Source organism: Chiloscyllium punctatum, chromosome 15 (genome assembly GCF_047496795.1).
Source record: "Chiloscyllium punctatum isolate Juve2018m chromosome 15, sChiPun1.3, whole genome shotgun sequence".
Taxonomy (NCBI): Eukaryota; Metazoa; Chordata; class Chondrichthyes; order Orectolobiformes; family Hemiscylliidae; genus Chiloscyllium; species Chiloscyllium punctatum.
The window spans coordinates 20,085,858-20,104,029 of record NC_092753.1 but is presented as its reverse complement, the minus strand read 5'-3'; the positions used below and the strand labels follow the sequence as shown (position 1 = coordinate 20,104,029).

Genomic DNA, 18,172 nt, shown 5'->3' with positions numbered 1-18,172 from the left:
CATAAGACGCAGTATTTATAGCAAAAGGATTACAGTTTAATGCAGCTGAAATGATATAGTAAACACATTTAGGTTAAGCCTTTCATCTTTTATAATGGGTTTACTAGTTTCCGTTCTTTAATATAAGAACCTCAGAACCTTTTCAAAGTTACGTTATCGAGATAACTTCAGGTTGTCTAACAAGAGATGCCATCTCAGCTCAGACAATGCATTAAAGGTGTGAGGTTAAAGTCTGTCTGTGTCCCAATCTTGAGTCAGACTGGTTCTAGACTCCCAGTCGGAGAGCACTTCAGCGCTCTGTGCCTTTCGGTCACGGACCCCTGGGTGACAATCCTCCAAGGCAGACTATGGGACAGCCAACAATGCAAAGTGGCCAAGCAGAGGCTGATAGTCAAGTTCGGTACCCATGCGGATGACTTTAACTGGGCACTTTGGTTCATGTCACACGACACGTGACAACACTGCACTGTATACTATTTCACGGACACTCACAAGTACACGCACACACACAAAAGCACACTCCTACCGACCCACACACACATGCATACCCTCTCTCAAACACAAGCTCTCTCTCATAAACTCACTCAAACACTTCCACATTGACAGCAACTCACGCACATTCTCACAAATTGATACCCCAGTACACTCACACACATGCACCTACACACACTCTCACACACCCGCATATCCCTACATGCATACACACACACACAGACACACACACACACAGCCACACACACCCACACATGCACCCACACACACACACATGCATGCACCCACACACGCAGACACACAAACACACATAGGACACACACCCACACATGCACCCACACACACACATGCAGCCACACACACACGCATGCACCCACACACGCAGACACACACACACACACAGACACACACACACACACACACACATATACACACACACACACACACACACAGTCCCCCCCGCCCCCCCCCCCCACACACACTGATTCCGGGTTCTCACGACTCTCAGCTGGAGACTATCATTGCCTGCAGACCCGACCTTCATCCCCCCACGACACCATGAAGGGTAACACTTGTTCATGCCCTTACACAGCCGTCTGTGCCCTCCCTTGACCCCGTCCTTTCCATCTTGCCCACCGCCCCTCCATGACGCTCTACCTCCTTCCTGCGCAGGTTTGCTCTGACAATGTCAATTTCACCTCCTTTGTCAATTTCACTTCCTATGTCAATTTCACCGCACTACGTTTTCTTTTTCCCCTCACGAACCGGGATCACCCTACGCTGTGCTTGCTGACCCCACCCCCTACGTTTGCCTTCCCGGATAGCGCTTTGTGTTTCGTTGGACCCGCAGGAGTAGCTGCGGACGTTCTGCTTAAACCTGAGCGGATAACACTGTTCTGCTCGGAGACAGGGAGGTCTGTAGATGCTGGAGCCCGAAACATCGATTTCCCTGCTGTGCGTTTCCAGCAACACACTCTCGACACTGTTCTGCCACGACCCTGTCTCGGTTGCACACAATCCCATTCATCATTAAGGCGCCACGGCATCCCAAGGACTTGGGACCCATGGGAACTAAATGATGACAGCGGCCTCAGCACTCTGCACCCCCTGACCTTGGAAAGCCCATCTTGGTTCAGGTTACCTATCTAGGGCAGGGAGGGTTTTGCGTGCACTGCCTTCCCACATCAGTGGAAGCGACCTTCACTAAACAGCTGCCCATGACTTCCCCTTGCTGTGAAGTTAAACATCACACAACACCAGGTTATCGTCCAACAGATTTAATTGGAAGCTCTAGATTTCGGACAACCACCTGATGAAGGAGCAGCGCTCCGAAAGCTAGTGCTTCCAATTAAACCTGTTGGTCTATAACCTGGTGTTGTGTGATTTTTAACTTTCTATACCCCAGACCAACACTGGCATCTCCAAATCATGCCCTCCTGTGAAAACCCCTTACTGCTGACTGACACCTCCCCCTCTTCTACAAAGTAAAAGAGAAACCTGCAAATCTATCAACGGGATCGAACTTCAAATTAATACATATTCCTCGAGAAGGTTCTGCTTCCCGAACTGTTACCCGGAATTCCCTCCTCTCCACAATTACTGCAGCGTGGCCTCAGTCTAATGGTTCCTCTGTTTTTGCCGTTTTTGTTTTCTAAGAAAACTCTTGAGAAGTTTTAGAAACTGAAAGAACTGCAGAATTATGTGGGGCATGGATAGGATAAATAGACAAAGTCTTTTCCCTGGGGTTGGGGAGTCCAGAACTAGAGGGCATAGGTTTAGTGTGAGAGGCGAAAGATATAAAAGCGACCAAAGGGTCAACGCTTTCATCCAGAGGGTGGTGCGTGTGTGGAATGAGCTGCCAGAGGAAGTGGCGGAGGCTGGTACAATTGCAACATTTTCCAGGCATTTGGATGGGTATATGAATAGGAAGGGTTTGGAAGGATATGGGCCGGGTGCTGGCAGGTGGGACTAGATTGGGTTGGGATATCTGGTCGGCATGGGCAGGTTGGACCGAAGGGTCTGTTTCCGAGCTGTACATCTCTATCTCGATGACTATGTCTACGCTGTAAATCAGAAACCAAACCCGAAGTCGGTGGTAAAGCTGTATGAAGAGAAATCAGAGTTCACGTTTCGGTCCGGTGAACCTTTCTGAGAACTTGACAAGTTTTAATTGTGTGATCGTTCCAGGGTTGCCCTGGGATTTTCGTGCTATTTCTGTTATTGATTGATTTCAGATGATGAGAAATCCGAAATGCTGCTTTGTGTGTATTAAAAAGTGAGGCGGGGCATCAGGAGACCGATCCACTCAGTAAAACTCGGTCTTTGATGACTTCTCAATTCTAATATTTCACTGCAAAATTTCCAACAAAACAACAACGAAATTTCGAGTCAAGAACTATTATGGCACATCAGCTGATTTCTAGAGCGCTTCCGCCTGTAGCGATGGTGGTATAGTGGTGAGCATAGCTGCCTTCCAAGCAGTTGACCCGGGTTCGATTCCCGGCCATCGCAAGCAGTGCATTTGAACACCACTCCACAACCAAAAGAGCCGATCCATTCAGTGGGAATGAAACACCTCCGTCTGCACATCACATTGAGTCTGCCAGACCTCTGGAGTGCAGACACAAGTTTGAAGTTGAGGATGTCCCCAGGAGGATGAAGGAGTCAAGTCGAGCACGGTTCAAAGAAACACGAGTCATGGCAGAATTCCTTGGTTTTCCATCTTATTTCGAAAGAAATGTTTCCGGATTTCACTCATTTCAACATTACTCTCATTTTGTTTTTTGTGAACTACAGCCTAATATCAAGTGAAATGTGGGTGGACAGTTCACAAATATCCAAACAACGTTATTTCTCATATCGAATCGGTAATGTTATTGTTTTAGGTGCAGGTCAGAAATAGGAGGAGTGGACACCAGCTGCTTTTATATTTCCAGTATGAGAAAATGATTCGATAAAACTCTGAGAGATGATAGAAGTGACCACACAGTGAGTGAAAGTTTAATCCAGGATAAAGTTAAAAATCACACAACACCAGATTACAGTCCAACAGCTTTACTTGGAAGCACTAGTTTTAGGAGTGCTCCGAAAGCTACTTGGACGATAACCTGGTATTGTGTGATTTTGAACTTTGTCCTCCCCAGTCCACCACAGGCTCCCCCACGTCATCATCCGATATAGTCATCATGGATTTGTTAAGGGAAGGTAGTGTCTGATGAAGGTGACTGATTTTCTTTGAAGGATAAAGAATGGATGGAGTGTATCCGATGTAGATCAACCTGATGATAAGAAGGACCATAAGACGCAGTATTTATAGCAAAAGGATTACAGTTTAATGCAGCTGAAATGATATATTAAACACATTTAGGTTAAGACTTTCATCTTTTATAATGGGTTTACTAGTTTCCGTTCTTTAATATAAGAACCTCAGAACCTTTTCAAAGTTACGTTGTCGAGATAACTTCAGGTTGTCTAACAAGAGATGCCATCTCAGCTCAGACAATGCATTAAAGGTGTGAGGTTAAAGTCTGTCTGTGTCCCAATCTTGAGTCAGACTGGTTCTAGCCTCCCAGTCGGAGAGCACTTCAGCGCTGTGTGCCTTTCGGTCTCGGACCCCTGGGTGACAATCCTGCAAGGCAGACTATGGGACAGCCAACAATGCAAAGTGGCCAAGCAGAGGCTGATAGTCAAGTTCGGTACCCATGGGGATGACTTTAACTGGGCACTTTGGTTCATGTCACACGACACGTGACAACACTGCACTGTATACTATTTCACGGACACTACACAAGTACACGCACACACACAAAAGCACACTCCTACCGACCCACACACACATGCATACCCTCTCTCAAACACAAGCTCTCTCTCATAAACTCACTCAAACACTTCCACATTCACAGCCACTCACGCACATTCTCACAAATTGATACCCCAGTACACTCACACACATGCACCTACACACACTCTCACACACCCGCATATCCCTACATGCATACACACACACACAGACACACACACACACAGCCACACACACCCACACATGCACCCACACACACACACATGCAGCCACACACACACGCATGCACCCACACACGCAGACACACACACACACACACACACACATATACACACACACACACACACAGTCCCCCCCGCCCCCCCCACACACACTGATTCCGGGTTCACACGACTCTCAGCTGGAGACTATCATTGCCTGCAGACCCGACCTTCATCCCCCCACGACACCATGAAGGGTAACACTTGTTCATGCCCTTACACAGCCGTCTGTGCCCTCCCTTGACCCCGTCCTTTCCATCTTGCCCACCGCCCCTCCATGCCCCTCTACCTCCTTCCTGCGCAGGGTTGCTCTGACAATGTCAATTTCACGTCCTTTGTCAATTTCACTTCCTATGTCAATTTCACCGCAATACGTTTTCTTTTTCCCCTCACGAACCGGGATGACCCTACGCTGTGCTTGCTGACCCCACCCTCTACGTTTGCCTTCCCGGATAGCGCTTTGTGTTTCGTTGGACCCGCAGGAGTAGCTGCGGACGTTCTGCTTAAACCTGAGCGGATAACACTGTTCTGCTCGGAGACAGGGAGGTCTGTAGATGCTGGAGCCCGAAACATCGATTTCCCTGCTGTGCGTTTCCAGCAACACACTCTCGACACTGTTCTGCCACGACCCTGTCTCCGTTGCACACAATCCCATTCATCATTAAGGCGCAACGGCATCCCAAGGACTTGGGACCCATGGGAACTAAATGATGACAGCGGCCTCAGCACTCTGCACCCCCTGACCTTGGAAAGCCCATCTTGGTTCAGGTTACCTATCTAGGGCAGGGAGGGTTTTGCGTGCACTGCCTTCCCACATCAGTGGAAGCGACCTTCACTAAACAGCTGCCCATGACTACCCCTTGCTGTGAAGTTAAACATCACACAACACCAGGTTATAGTCCAACAGATTTAATTGGAAGCTCTAGATTTCGGACAACCACCTGATGAAGGAGCAGCGCTCCGAAAGCTAGTGCTTTCAATTAAACCTGTTGGTCTATAACCTGGTGTTGTGTGATTTTTAACTTTCTATACCCCAGTCCAACACTGGCATCTCCAAATCATGCCCTCCTGTGAAAACCCCTTACTGCTGACTGACACCTCCCCCTCTTCTACAAAGTAAAAGAGAAACCTGCAAATCTATCAACGGGATCGAACTTCAAATTAATACATATTCCTCGAGAGGGTTCTGCTTCCCGAACTGTTACCCGGAATTCCCTCCTCTCCACAATTACTGCAGCGTGGCCTCAGTCTAATGGTTCCTCTGTTTTTGCCGTTTTTGTTTTCTAAGAAAACTCTTGAGAAGTTTTAGAAACTGAAAGAACTGCAGAATTATATGGGGCATGGATAGGATAAATAGACAAAGTCTTTTCCCTGGGGTCGGGGAGTCCAGAACTAGAGGGCATAGGTTTAGTGTGAGAGGCGAAAGATATAAAAGCGACCAAAGGGTCAACGCTTTCATCCAGAGGGTGGTACGTGTGTGGAATGAGCTGCCAGAGGAAGTGGCGGAGGCTGGTACAATTGCAACATTTTCCAGGCATTTGGATGGGTATATGAATAGGAAGGGTTTGGAAGGATATGGGCCGGGTGCTGGCAGGTGGGACTAGATTGGGTTGGGATATCTGGTCGGCATGGGCAGGTTGGACCGAAGGGTCTGTTTCCGAGCTGTACATCTCTATCTCGATGACTATGTCGACGCTGTAAATCAGAAACCAAACCCGAAGTCGGTGGTACAGCTGTATGAAGAGAAATCAGAGTTCACGTTTCGGTCCGGTGAACCTTTCTGAGAACTTGACAAGTTTTAATTGTGTGATCGTTCCAGGGTTGCCCTGGGATTTTCGTGCTATTTCTGTTATTGATTGATTTCAGATGATGAGAAATCCGAAATGCTGCTTTGTGTGTATTAAAAAGTGAGGCGGGGCATCAGGAGACCGATCCACTCAGTAAAACTCGGTCTTTGATGACTTCTCAATTCTAATATTTCACTGCAAAATTTCCAGCAAAACAACAACGAAATTTCGAGTCAAGAACTATTATGGCACATCAGCTGATTTCTAGAGCACTTCCGAAAGTAGCGATGGTGGTATAGTGGTGAGCATAGCTGCTTTCCAAGCAGTTGACCCGGGTTCGATTCCCGGCCATCGCAAGCAGTGCATTTCAACACCACTCCACAACCAAAAGAGCCGATCGATTCAGTGGGAATGAAACACCTCCGTCTGCACATCACATTGAGTCTGCCAGACCTCTGGAGTGCAGACACAACTTTGAAGTTGAGGATGTCCCCAGGAGGATTAAGGAGTCAAGTCGAGCACGGTTCAAAGAAACACGAGTCATGGCAGAATTCCTTGGTTTTCCATCTTATTTCGAAAGAAATGTTTCCGGATTTCACTCATTTCAACATTACTCTCATTTTGTTTTTTGTGAACTACAGCCTAATATCAAGTGAAATGTGGGTGGACAGTTCACAAATATCCAAACAACGTTATTTCTCATATCGAATCGGTAATGTTATTGTTTTAGGTGCAGGTCAGAAATAGGAGGAGTGGACACCAGCTGCTTTTATATTTCCAGTATGAGAAAATGATTCGATAAAACTCTGAGAGATGATAGAAGTGACCACACAGTGAGTGAAAGTTTAATCCAGGATAAAGTTAAAAATCACACAACACCAGATTACAGTCCAACAGCTTTACTTGGAAGCACTAGTTTTAGGAGTGCTCCGAAAGCTACTTGGACGATAACCTGGTATTGTGTGATTTTGAACTTTGTCCTCCCCAGTCCACCACAGGCTCCTCCACGTCATCATCCGATATAGTCATCATGGATTTGTTAAGGGAAGGTAGTGTCTGATGAAGGTGACTGATTTTCTTTGAAGGATAAAGAATGGATGGAGTGTATCCGATGTAGATCAACCTGATGATAAGAAGGACCATAAGACGCAGTATTTATAGCAAAAGGATTACAGTTTAATGCAGCTGAAATGATATATTAAACACATTTAGGTTAAGCCTTTCATCTTTTATAATGGGTTTACTAGTTTCCGTTCTTTAATATAAGAACCTCAGAACCTTTTCAAAGTTACGTTGTCGAGATAACTTCAGGTTGTCTAACAAGAGATGCCATCTCAGCTCAGACAATGCATTAAAGGTGTGAGGTTAAAGTCTGTCTGTGTCCCAATCTTGAGTCAGACTGGTTCTAGCCTCCCAGTCGGAGAGCACTTCAGCGCTCTGTGCCTTTCGGTCTCGGACCCCTGGGTGACAATCCTCCAAGGCAGACTATGGGACAGCCAACAATGCAAAGTGGCCAAGCAGAGGCTGATAGTCAAGTTCGGTACCCATGGGGATGACTTTAACTGGGCACTTTGGTTCATGTCACACGACACGTGACAACACTGCACTGTATACGATTTCACGGACACTACACAAGTACACGCACACACACAAGAGCACACTCCGACCGACCCACACACACATGCATACCCTCTCTCAAACACAAGCTCTCTCTCATAAACTCACTCAAACACTTCCACATTCACAGCCACTCACGCACATTCTCACAAATTGATACCCCAGTACACTCACACACATGCACCTACACACACTCTCACACACCCGCATATCCCTACATGCATACACACACACACAGACACACACACACACAGACACACACACCCACACATGCACCCACACACACACACATGCAGCCACACACACAGGCATGCACCCACACACGCAGACACACACACACACACACACACACACACACACACACACACACAGACATACACACACACACACGGTCCCCCCCCCCCCCCACACACACACACACTGATTCCGGGTTCTCACGACTCTCAGCTGGAGACTATCATTGCCTGCAGACCCGACCTTCATCCCCCCACGACACCATGAAGGGTAACATTTGTTCATGCCCTTACACAGCCGTCTGTGCCCTCCCTTGACACCGTCCTTTCCATCTTGCCCACCGCCACTCCATGGCGCTCTACCTCCTTCCTGCGCAGGGTTGCTCTGACAATGTCAATTTCATCTCCTTTGTCAATTTCACTTCCTATGTCAATTTCACCACAATACGTTTTCTTTTTCCCCTCACGAACCGGGATCACCCTACGCTGTGCTTGCTGACGCCACCCCCTACGTTTGCCCTCCCGGATAGCGCTTTGTGTTTTGTTGGACCCGCAGGAGTAGCTGCGGACGTTCTGCTTAAACCTGAGCGGATAACACTGTTCTGCTCGGAGACAGGGAGGTCTGCAGATGCTGGAGCCCGAAACATCGATTTCCCTGCTGTGCGTTTCCAGCAACACACTCTCGACACTGTTCTGCCACGACCCTGTCTCGGTTGCACACAATCCCATTCATCATTAAGGCGCCACGGCATCCCAAGGACTTGGGACCCATGGGAACTAAATGATGACAGCGGCCTCAGCACTCTGCACCCCCTGACCTTGGAAAGCCCATCTTGGTTCAGGTTACCTATCTAGGGCAGGGAGGGTTTTGCGTGCACTGCCTTCCCACATCAGTGGAAGCGACCTTCACTAAACAGCTGCCCATGACTACCCCTTGCTGTGAAGTTAAACATCACACAACACCAGGTTATAGTCCAACAGATTTAATTGGAAGCTCTAGATTTCGGACAACCACCTGATGAAGGAGCAGCGCTCCGAAAGCTAGTGCTTCCAATTAAACCTGTTGGTCTATAACCTGGTGTTGTGTGATTTTTAACTTTCTATACCCCAGTCCAACACTGGCATCTCCAAATCATGCCCTCCTGTGAAAACCCCTTACTGCTGACTGACACCTCCCCCTCTTCTACAAAGTAAAAGAGAAACCTGCAAATCTATCAACGGGATCGAACTTCAAATTAATACATATTCCTCGAGAGGGTTCTGCTTCCCGAACTGTTACCCGGAATTCCCTCCTCTCCACAATTACTGCAGCGTGGCCTCAGTCTAATGGTTCCTCTGTTTTTGCCGTTTTTGTTTTCTAAGAAAACTCTTGAGAAGTTTTAGAAACTGAAAGAACTGCAGAATTATGTGGGGCATGGATAGGATAAATAGACAAAGTCTTTTCCCTGGGGTCGGGGAGTCCAGAACTAGAGAGCATAGGTTTCGTGTGAGAGGCGAAAGATATAAAAGCGACCAAAGGGTCAACGCTTTCATCCAGAGGGTGGTACGTGTGTGGAATGAGCTGCCAGAGGAAGTGGCGGAGGCTGGTACAATTGCAACATTTTCGAGGCATTTGGAAGAGTATATGAATAGGAAGGGTTTGGAAGGATATGGGCCGGGTGCTGGCAGGTGGGACTAGATTGGGTTGGGATATCTGGTCGGCATGGGCAGGTTGGACCGAAGGGTCTGTTTCCGAGCTGTACATCTCTATCTCGATGACTATGTCTACGCTGTAAATCAGAAACCAAACCCGAAGTCGGTGGTAAAGCTTTATGAAGAGAAATCAGAGTTCACGTTTCGGTCCGGTGAACCTTTCTGAGAACTTGACAAGTTTTAATTGTGTGATCGTTCCAGGGTTGCCCTGGGATTTTCGTGCTATTTCTGTTATTGATTGATTTCAGATGATGAGAAATCCGAAATGCTGCTTTGTGTGTATTAAAAAGTGAGGCGGGGCATCAGGAGACCGATCCACTCAGTAAAACTCGGTCTGTGATGACTTCTCAATTCTAATATTTCACTGCAAAATTTCCAACAAAACAACAACGAAATTTCGAGTCAAGAACTATTATGGCACATCAGCTGATTTCTAGAGCGCTTCAGCCTGTAGCGATGGTGGTATAGTGGTGAGCATAGCTGCCTTCCAAGCAGTTGACCCGGGTTCGATTGCCATCGCAAGCAGTGCGTTTTAACACCACTCCACAACCAAAAGAGCCGATCGATTCAGTGGGAATGAAACACCTCCGTCTGCACATCACATTGAGTCTGCCAGACCTCTGGAGTGCAGACACAACTTTGAAGTTGAGGATGTCCCCAGGAGGATTAAGGAGTCAAGTCGAGCAAGGTTCAAAGAAACACGAGTCATGGCAGAATTCCTTGGTTTTCCATCTTATTTCGAAAGTAATGTTTCCGGATTTCACTCATTTCAACATTACTCTCATTTTCTTTTTTGTGAACTACAGCCTAATATCAAGTGAAATGTGGGTGGACAGTTCACAAATATCCAAACAACGTTATTTCTCAAATCGAATCGGTAATGTTATTGTTTTAGGTGCAGGTCAGAAATAGGAGGAGTGGACACCAGCTGCTTTTATATTTCCAGTATGAGAAAATGATTCGATCAAACTCTGAGAGATGATAGAAGTGACCACACAGTGAGTGAAAGTTTAATCCAGGATAAAGTTAAAAATCACACAACACCAGATTACAGTCCAACAGCTTTACTTGGAAGCACAAGTTTTAGGAGTGCTCCGAAAGCTACTTGGACGATAACCTGGCATTGTGTGATTTTGAACTTTGTCCTCCCCAGTCCACCACAGGCTCCTCCACGTCATCATCCGATATAGTCATCATGGATTTGTTAAGGGAAGGTAGTGTCTGATGAAGGTGACTGATTTTCTTTGAAGGATAAAGAATGGATGGAGTGTATCCGATGTAGATCAACCTGATGATAAGAAGGACCATAAGACGCAGTATTTATAGCAAAAGGATTACAGTTTAATGCAGCTGAAATGATATATTAAACACATTTAGGTTAAGCCTTTCATCTTTTATAATGGGTTTACTAGTTTCCGTTCTTTAATATAAGAACCTCAGAACCTTTTCAAAGTTACGTTGTCGAGATAACTTCAGGTTGTCAAACAAGAGATGCCATCTCAGCTCAGACAATGCATTAAAGGTGTGAGGTTAAAGTCTGTCTGTGTCCCAATCTTGAGTCAGACTGGTTCTAGCCTCCCAGTCGGAGAGCACTTCAGCGCTCTGTGCCTTTCGGTCTCGGACCCCTGGGTGACAATCCTCCAAGGCAGACTATGGGACAGCCAACAATGCAAAGTGGCCAAGCAGAGGCTGATAGTCAAGTTCGGTACCCATGGGGATGACTTTAACTGGGCACTTTGGTTCATGTCACACGACACGTGACAACACTGCACTGTATACTATTTCACGGACACTACACAAGTACACGCACACACACAAAAGCACACTCCTACCGACCCACACACACATGCATACCCTCTCTCAAACACAAGCTCTCTCTCATAAACTCACTCAAACACTTCCACATTCACAGCCACTCACGCACATTCTCACAAATTGATATCCCAGTACACTCACACACATGCACCTACACACACTCTCACACACCCGCATATCCCTACATGCATACACACACACACAGACACACACTCACAGCCACACACACCCACACATGCACCCACACACACACACATGCAGCCACACACACACGCATGCACCCACACACGCAGACACACACACACACACACACACACACATATACACACACACACACACACAGTCCCCCCCGCACCCCCTCACACACACTGATTCCGGGTTCTCACGACTCTCAGCTGGAGATTATCATTGCCTGCAGACCCGACCTTCATCCCCCCACGACACCATGAAGGGTAACACTTGTTCATGCCCTTACACAGCCGTCTGTGCCCTCCCTTGACCCCGTCCTTTCCATCTTGCCCACCGCCCCTCCATGCCCCTCTACCTCCTTCCTGCGCAGGTTTGCTCTGACAATGTCAATTTCACGTCCTTTGTCAATTTCACTTCCTATGTCAATTTCACCGCACTACGTTTTCTTTTTCCCCTCACGAACCGGGATGACCCTACGCTGTGCTTGCTGACCCCACCCCCTACGTTTGCCTTCCCGGATAGCGCTTTGTGTTTCGTTGGACCCGCAGGAGTAACTGCGGACGTTCTGCTTAAACCTGAGCGGATAACACTGTTCTGCTCGGAGACAGGGAGGTCTGTAGATGCTGGAGCCCGAAACATCGATTTCCCTGCTGTGCGTTTCCAGCAACACACTCTCGACACTGTTCTGCCACGACCCTGTCTCGGTTGCACACAATCCCATTCATCATTAAGGCGCCACGGCATCCCAAGGACTTGGGACCCATGGGAACTAAATGATGACAGCGGCCTCAGCACTCTGCACCCCCTGACCTTGGAAAGCCCATCTTGGTTCAGGTTACCTATCTAGGGCAGGGAGGGTTTTGCGTGCACTGCCTTCCCACATCAGTGGAAGCGACCTTCACTAAACAGCTGCCCATGACTACCCCTTGCTGTGAAGTTAAACATCACACAACACCAGGTTATAGTCCAACAGATTTAATTGGAAGCTCTAGATTTCGGACAACCACCTGATGAAGGAGCAGCGCTCCGAAAGCTAGTGCTTCCAATTAAACCTGTTGGTCTATAACCTGGTGTTGTGTGATTTTTAACTTTCTATACCCCAGTCCAACACTGGCATCTCCAAATCATGCCCTCCTGTGAAAACCCCTTACTGCTGACTGACACCTCCCCCTCTTCTACAAAGTAAAAGAGAAACCTGCAAATCTATCAACGGGATCGAACTTCAAATTAATACATATTCCTCGAGAGGGTTCTGCTTCCCGAACTGTTACCCGGAATTCCCTCCTCTCCACAATTACTGCAGCGTGGCCTCAGTCTAATGGTTCCTCTGTTTTTGCCGTTTTTGTTTTCTAAGAAAACTCTTGAGAAGTTTTAGAAACTGAAAGAACTGCAGAATTATGTGGGGCATGGATAGGATAAATAGACAAAGTCTTTTCCCTGGGGTCGGGGAGTCCAGAACTAGAGGGCATAGGTTTAGTGTGAGAGGCGAAAGATATAAAAGCGACCAAAGGGTCAACGCTTTCATCCAGAGGGTGGTACGTGTGTGGAACGCGCTGCCAGAGGAAGTGGCGGAGGCTGGTACAATTGCAACATTTTCCAGGCATTTGGATGGGTATATGAATAGGAAGGGTTTGGAAGGATATGGGCCGGGTGCTGGCAGGTGGGACTAGATTGGGTTGGGATATCTGGTCGGCATGGGCAGGTTGGACCGAAGGGTCTGTTTCCGAGCTGTACATCTCTATCTCGATGACTATGTCTTCGCTGTAAATCAGAAACCAAACCCGAAGTCGGTGGTAAAGCTGTATGAAGAGAAATCAGAGTTCACGTTTCGGTCCGGTGAACCTTTCTGAGAACTTGACAAGTTTTAATTGTGTGATCGTTCCAGGGTTGCCCTGGGATTTTCGTGCTATTTCTGTTATTGATTGATTTCAGATGATGAGAAATCCGAAATGCTGCTTTGTGTGTATTAAAAAGTGAGGCGGGGCATCAGGAGACCGATCCACTCAGTAAAACTCGGTCTTTGATGACTTCTCAATTCTAATATTTCACTGCAAAATTTCCAACTAAACAACAACGAAATTTCGAGTCAAGAACTATTATGGCACATCAGCTGATTTCTAGAGCGCTGCTGGCGGTACCGATGGTGGTATAGTGGTGAGCATAGCTGCCTTCCAAGCAGTTGACCTGGGTTCGATTCCCGCCCATCGCAAGCAGTGCATTTTAACACCACTCCACAACCAAAAGAGCCGATCGATTCAGTGGGAATGAAACACCTCCGTCTGCACATCACATTGAGTCTGCCAGACCTCTGGAGTGCAGACACAACTTTGAAGTTGAGGATGTCCCCAGGAGGATTAAGGAGTCAAGTCGAGCACGGTTCAAAGAAACACGAGTCATGGCAGAATTCCTTGGTTTTCCATCTTATTTCGAAAGAAATGTTTCCGGATTTCACTCATTTCAACATTACTCTCATTTTGTTTTTTGTGAACTACAGCCTAATATCAAGTGAAATGTGGGTGGACAGTTCACAAATATCCAAACAACGTTATTTCTCATATCGAATCGGTAATGTTATTGTTTTAGGTGCAGGTCAGAAATAGGAGGAGTGGACACCAGCTGCTTTTATATTTCCAGTATGAGAAAATGATTCGATAAAACTCTGAGAGATGATAGAAGTGACCACACAGTGAGTGAAAGTTTAATCCAGGATAAAGTTAAAAATCACACAACACCAGATTACAGTCCAACAGCTTTACTTGGAAGCACTAGTTTTAGGAGTGCTCCGAAAGCTACTTGGACGATAACCTGGCATTGTGTGATTTTGAACTTTGTCCTCCCCAGTCCACCACAGGCTCCTCCACGTCATCATCCGATATAGTCATCATGGATTTGTTAAGGGAAGGTAGTGTCTGATGAAGGTGACTGATTTTCTTTGAAGGATAAAGAATGGATGGAGTGTATCCGATGTAGATCAACCTGATGATAAGAAGGACCATAAGACGCAGTATTTATAGCAAAAGGATTACAGTTTAATGCAGAAGAAATGATATATTAAACACATTTAGGTTAAGCCTTTCATCTTTTATAATGGGTTTACTAGTTTCCGTTCTTTAATATAAGAACCTCAGAACCTTTTCAAAGTTACGTTGTCGAGATAACTTCAGGTTGTCTAACAAGAGATGCCATCTCAGCTCAGACAATGCATTAAAGGTGTGAGGTTAAAGTCTGTCTGTGTCCCAATCTTGAGTCAGACTGGTTCTAGCCTCCCAGTCGGAGAGCACTTCAGCGCTCTGTGCCTTTCGGTCTCGGACCCCTGGGTGACAATCCTCCAAGGCAGACTATGGGACAGCCAACAATGCAAAGTGGCCAAGCAGAGGCTGATAGTCAAGTTCGGTACCCATGGGGATGACTTTAACTGGGCACTTTGGTTCATGTCACACGACACGTGACAACACTGCACTGTATACTATTTCACGGACACTACACAAGTACACGCACACACACAAAAGCACACTCCTACCGACCCACACACACATGCAAACCCTCTCTCAAACACAAGCTCTCTCTCATAAACTCACTCAAACACTTCCACATTCACAGCCACTCACGCACATTCTCACAAATTGATACCCCAGTACACTCACACACATGCACCTACACACACTCTCACACACCCGCATATCCCTACATGCATACACACACACACAGACACACACACACACAGCCACACACACCCACACATGCACCCACACACACACACATGCAGCCACACACACACGCATGCACCCACACACGCAGACACACACACACACACACACACACACACACACACAGACATACACACACACACACGGTCCCCCCCCCCCACACACACACACTGATTCCGGGTTCTCACGACTCTCAGCTGGAGACTATCATTGCCTGCAGACCCGAACTTCATCCCCACACCACACCATGAAGGGTAACACTTGTTCATGCCCTTACACAGCCGTCTGTGCCCTCCCTTGACCCCGTCCTTTCCATCTTGCCCACCGCCACTCCATGACGCTCTACCTCCTTCCTGCGCAGGTTTGCTCTGACAATGTCAATTTCACCTCCTTTGTCAATTTCACTTCCTATGTCAATTTCACCGCAATACGTTTTCTTTTTCCCCTCACGAACCGGGATCACCCTACGCTGTGCTTGCTGACCCCACCCCCTACGTTTGCCCTCCCGGATAGCGCTTTGTGTTTCGTTGGACCCCCGGGAGTAGCTGCGGACGTTCTGCTTAAACCTGAGCGGATAACACTGTTCTGCTCGCAGACAGGGAGGTCTGCAGATGCTGGAGCCCGAAACATCGATTTCCCTGCTGTGCTTTTCCAGCAACACACTCTCGACACTGTTCTGCCACGACCCTGTCTCGGTTGCACACAATCCCATTCATCATTAAGGCGCCACGGCATCCCAAGGACTTGGGACCCATGGGAACTAAATGATGACAGCGGCCTCAGCACTCTGCACCCCCTGACCTTGGAAAGCCCATCTTGGTTCAGGTTACCTATCTAGGGCAGGGAGGGTTTTGCGTGCACTGCCTTCCCACATCAGTGGAAGCGACCTTCACTAAACAGCTGCCCATGACTCCCCCTTGCTGTGAAGTTAAACATCACACAACACCAGGTTATAGTCCAACAGATTTAATTGGAAGCTCTAGATTTCGGACAACCACCTGATGAAGGAGCAGCGCTCCGAAAGCTAGTGCTTCCAATTAAACCTGTTGGTCTATAACCTGGTGTTGTGTGATTTTTAACTTTCTATACCCCAGTCCAACACTGGCATCTCCAAATCATGCCCTCCTGTGAAAACCCCTTACTGCTGACTGACACCTCCCCCTCTTCTACAAAGTAAAAGAGAAACCTGCAAATCTATCAACGGGATCGAACTTCAAATTAATACATATTCCTCGAGAGGGTTCTGCTTCCCGAACTGTTACCCGGAATTCCCTCCTCTCCACAATTACTGCAGCGTGGCCTCAGTCTAATGGTTCCTCTGTTTTTGCCGTTTTTGTTTTCTAAGAAAACTCTTGAGAAGTTTTAGAAACTGAAAGAACTGCAGAATTATGTGGGGCATGGATAGGATAAATAGACAAAGTCTTTTCTCTGGGGTCGGGGAGTCCAGAACTAGAGAGCATAGGTTTAGTGTGAGAGGCGAAAGATATAAAAGCGACCAAAGGGTCAACGCTTTCATCCAGAGGGTGGTACGTGTGTGGAATGAGCTGCCAGAGGAAGTGGCGGAGGCTGGTACAATTGCAACATTTTCGAGGCATTTGGATGGGTATATGAATAGGAAGGGTTTGGAAGGATATGGGCCGGGTGCTGGCAGGTGGGACTAGATTGGGTTGGGATATCTGGTCGGCATGGGCAGGTTGGACCGAAGGGTCTGTTTCCGAGCTGTACATCTCTATCTCGATGACTATGTCTACGCTGTAAATCAGAAACCAAACCCGAAGTCGGTGGTAAAGCTGTATGAAGAGAAATCAGAGTTCACGTTTCGGTCCGGTGAACCTTTCTGAGAACTTGACAAGTTTTAATTGTGTGATCGTTCCAGGGTTGCCCTGGGATTTTCGTGCTATTTCTGTTATTGATTGATTTCAGATGATGAGAAATCCGAAATGCTGCTTTGTGTGTATTAAAAAGTGAGGCGGGGCATCAGGAGACCGATCCACTCAGTAAAACTCGGTCTTTGATGACTTCTCAATTCTAATATTTCACTGCAAAATTTCCAACAAAACAACAACGAAATTTCGAGTCAAGAACTATTATGGCACATCAGCTGATTTCTAGAGCGCTTCCACCTGTAGCGATGGTGGTATTGTGGTGAGCATAGCTGCCTTCCAAGCAGTTGACCCGGGTTCGATTCCCGGCCATCGCAAGCAGTGCATTTTAACACCACTCCACAACCAAAAGAGCCGATTGATTCAGTGGGAATGAAACACCTCCGTCTGCACATCACATTGAGTCTGCCAGACCTCTGGAGTGCAGACACAACTTTGAAGTTGAGGATGTCCCCAGGAGGATTAAGGAGTCAAGTCGAGCACGGTTCAAAGAAACACGAGTCATGGCAGAATTCCTTGGTTTTCCATCTTATTTCGAAAGAAATGTTTCCGGATTTCACTCATTTCAACATTACTCTCATTTTGTTTTTTGTGAACTACAGCCTAATATCAAGTGAAATGTGGGTGGACAGTTCACAAATATCCAAACAACGTTATTTCTCATATCGAATCGGTAATGTTATTGTTTTAGGTGCAGG

The 18,172-nt window shown here is 47.1% G+C and overlaps 3 non-coding genes across 3 annotated transcripts; all 3 read left to right on the top strand.

Annotated features, from left to right (window-relative positions):
• The first annotated feature begins 2,931 nt into the window (after positions 1-2,931).
• On the top strand, positions 2,932-3,003 carry trnag-ucc (transfer RNA glycine (anticodon UCC)). Its single transcript has one exon. It is a non-coding gene; the product is annotated as a tRNA-Gly (tRNA).
• Positions 3,004-6,622: 3,619 nt separating this feature from the next.
• Positions 6,623-6,694, top strand: trnag-ucc (transfer RNA glycine (anticodon UCC)). The gene has a single exon. It is a non-coding gene; the product is annotated as a tRNA-Gly (tRNA).
• Positions 6,695-17,719: 11,025 nt separating this feature from the next.
• Positions 17,720-17,791, top strand: trnag-ucc (transfer RNA glycine (anticodon UCC)). The gene has a single exon. It is a non-coding gene; the product is annotated as a tRNA-Gly (tRNA).
• The last annotated feature ends 381 nt before the right edge of the window (positions 17,792-18,172 follow it).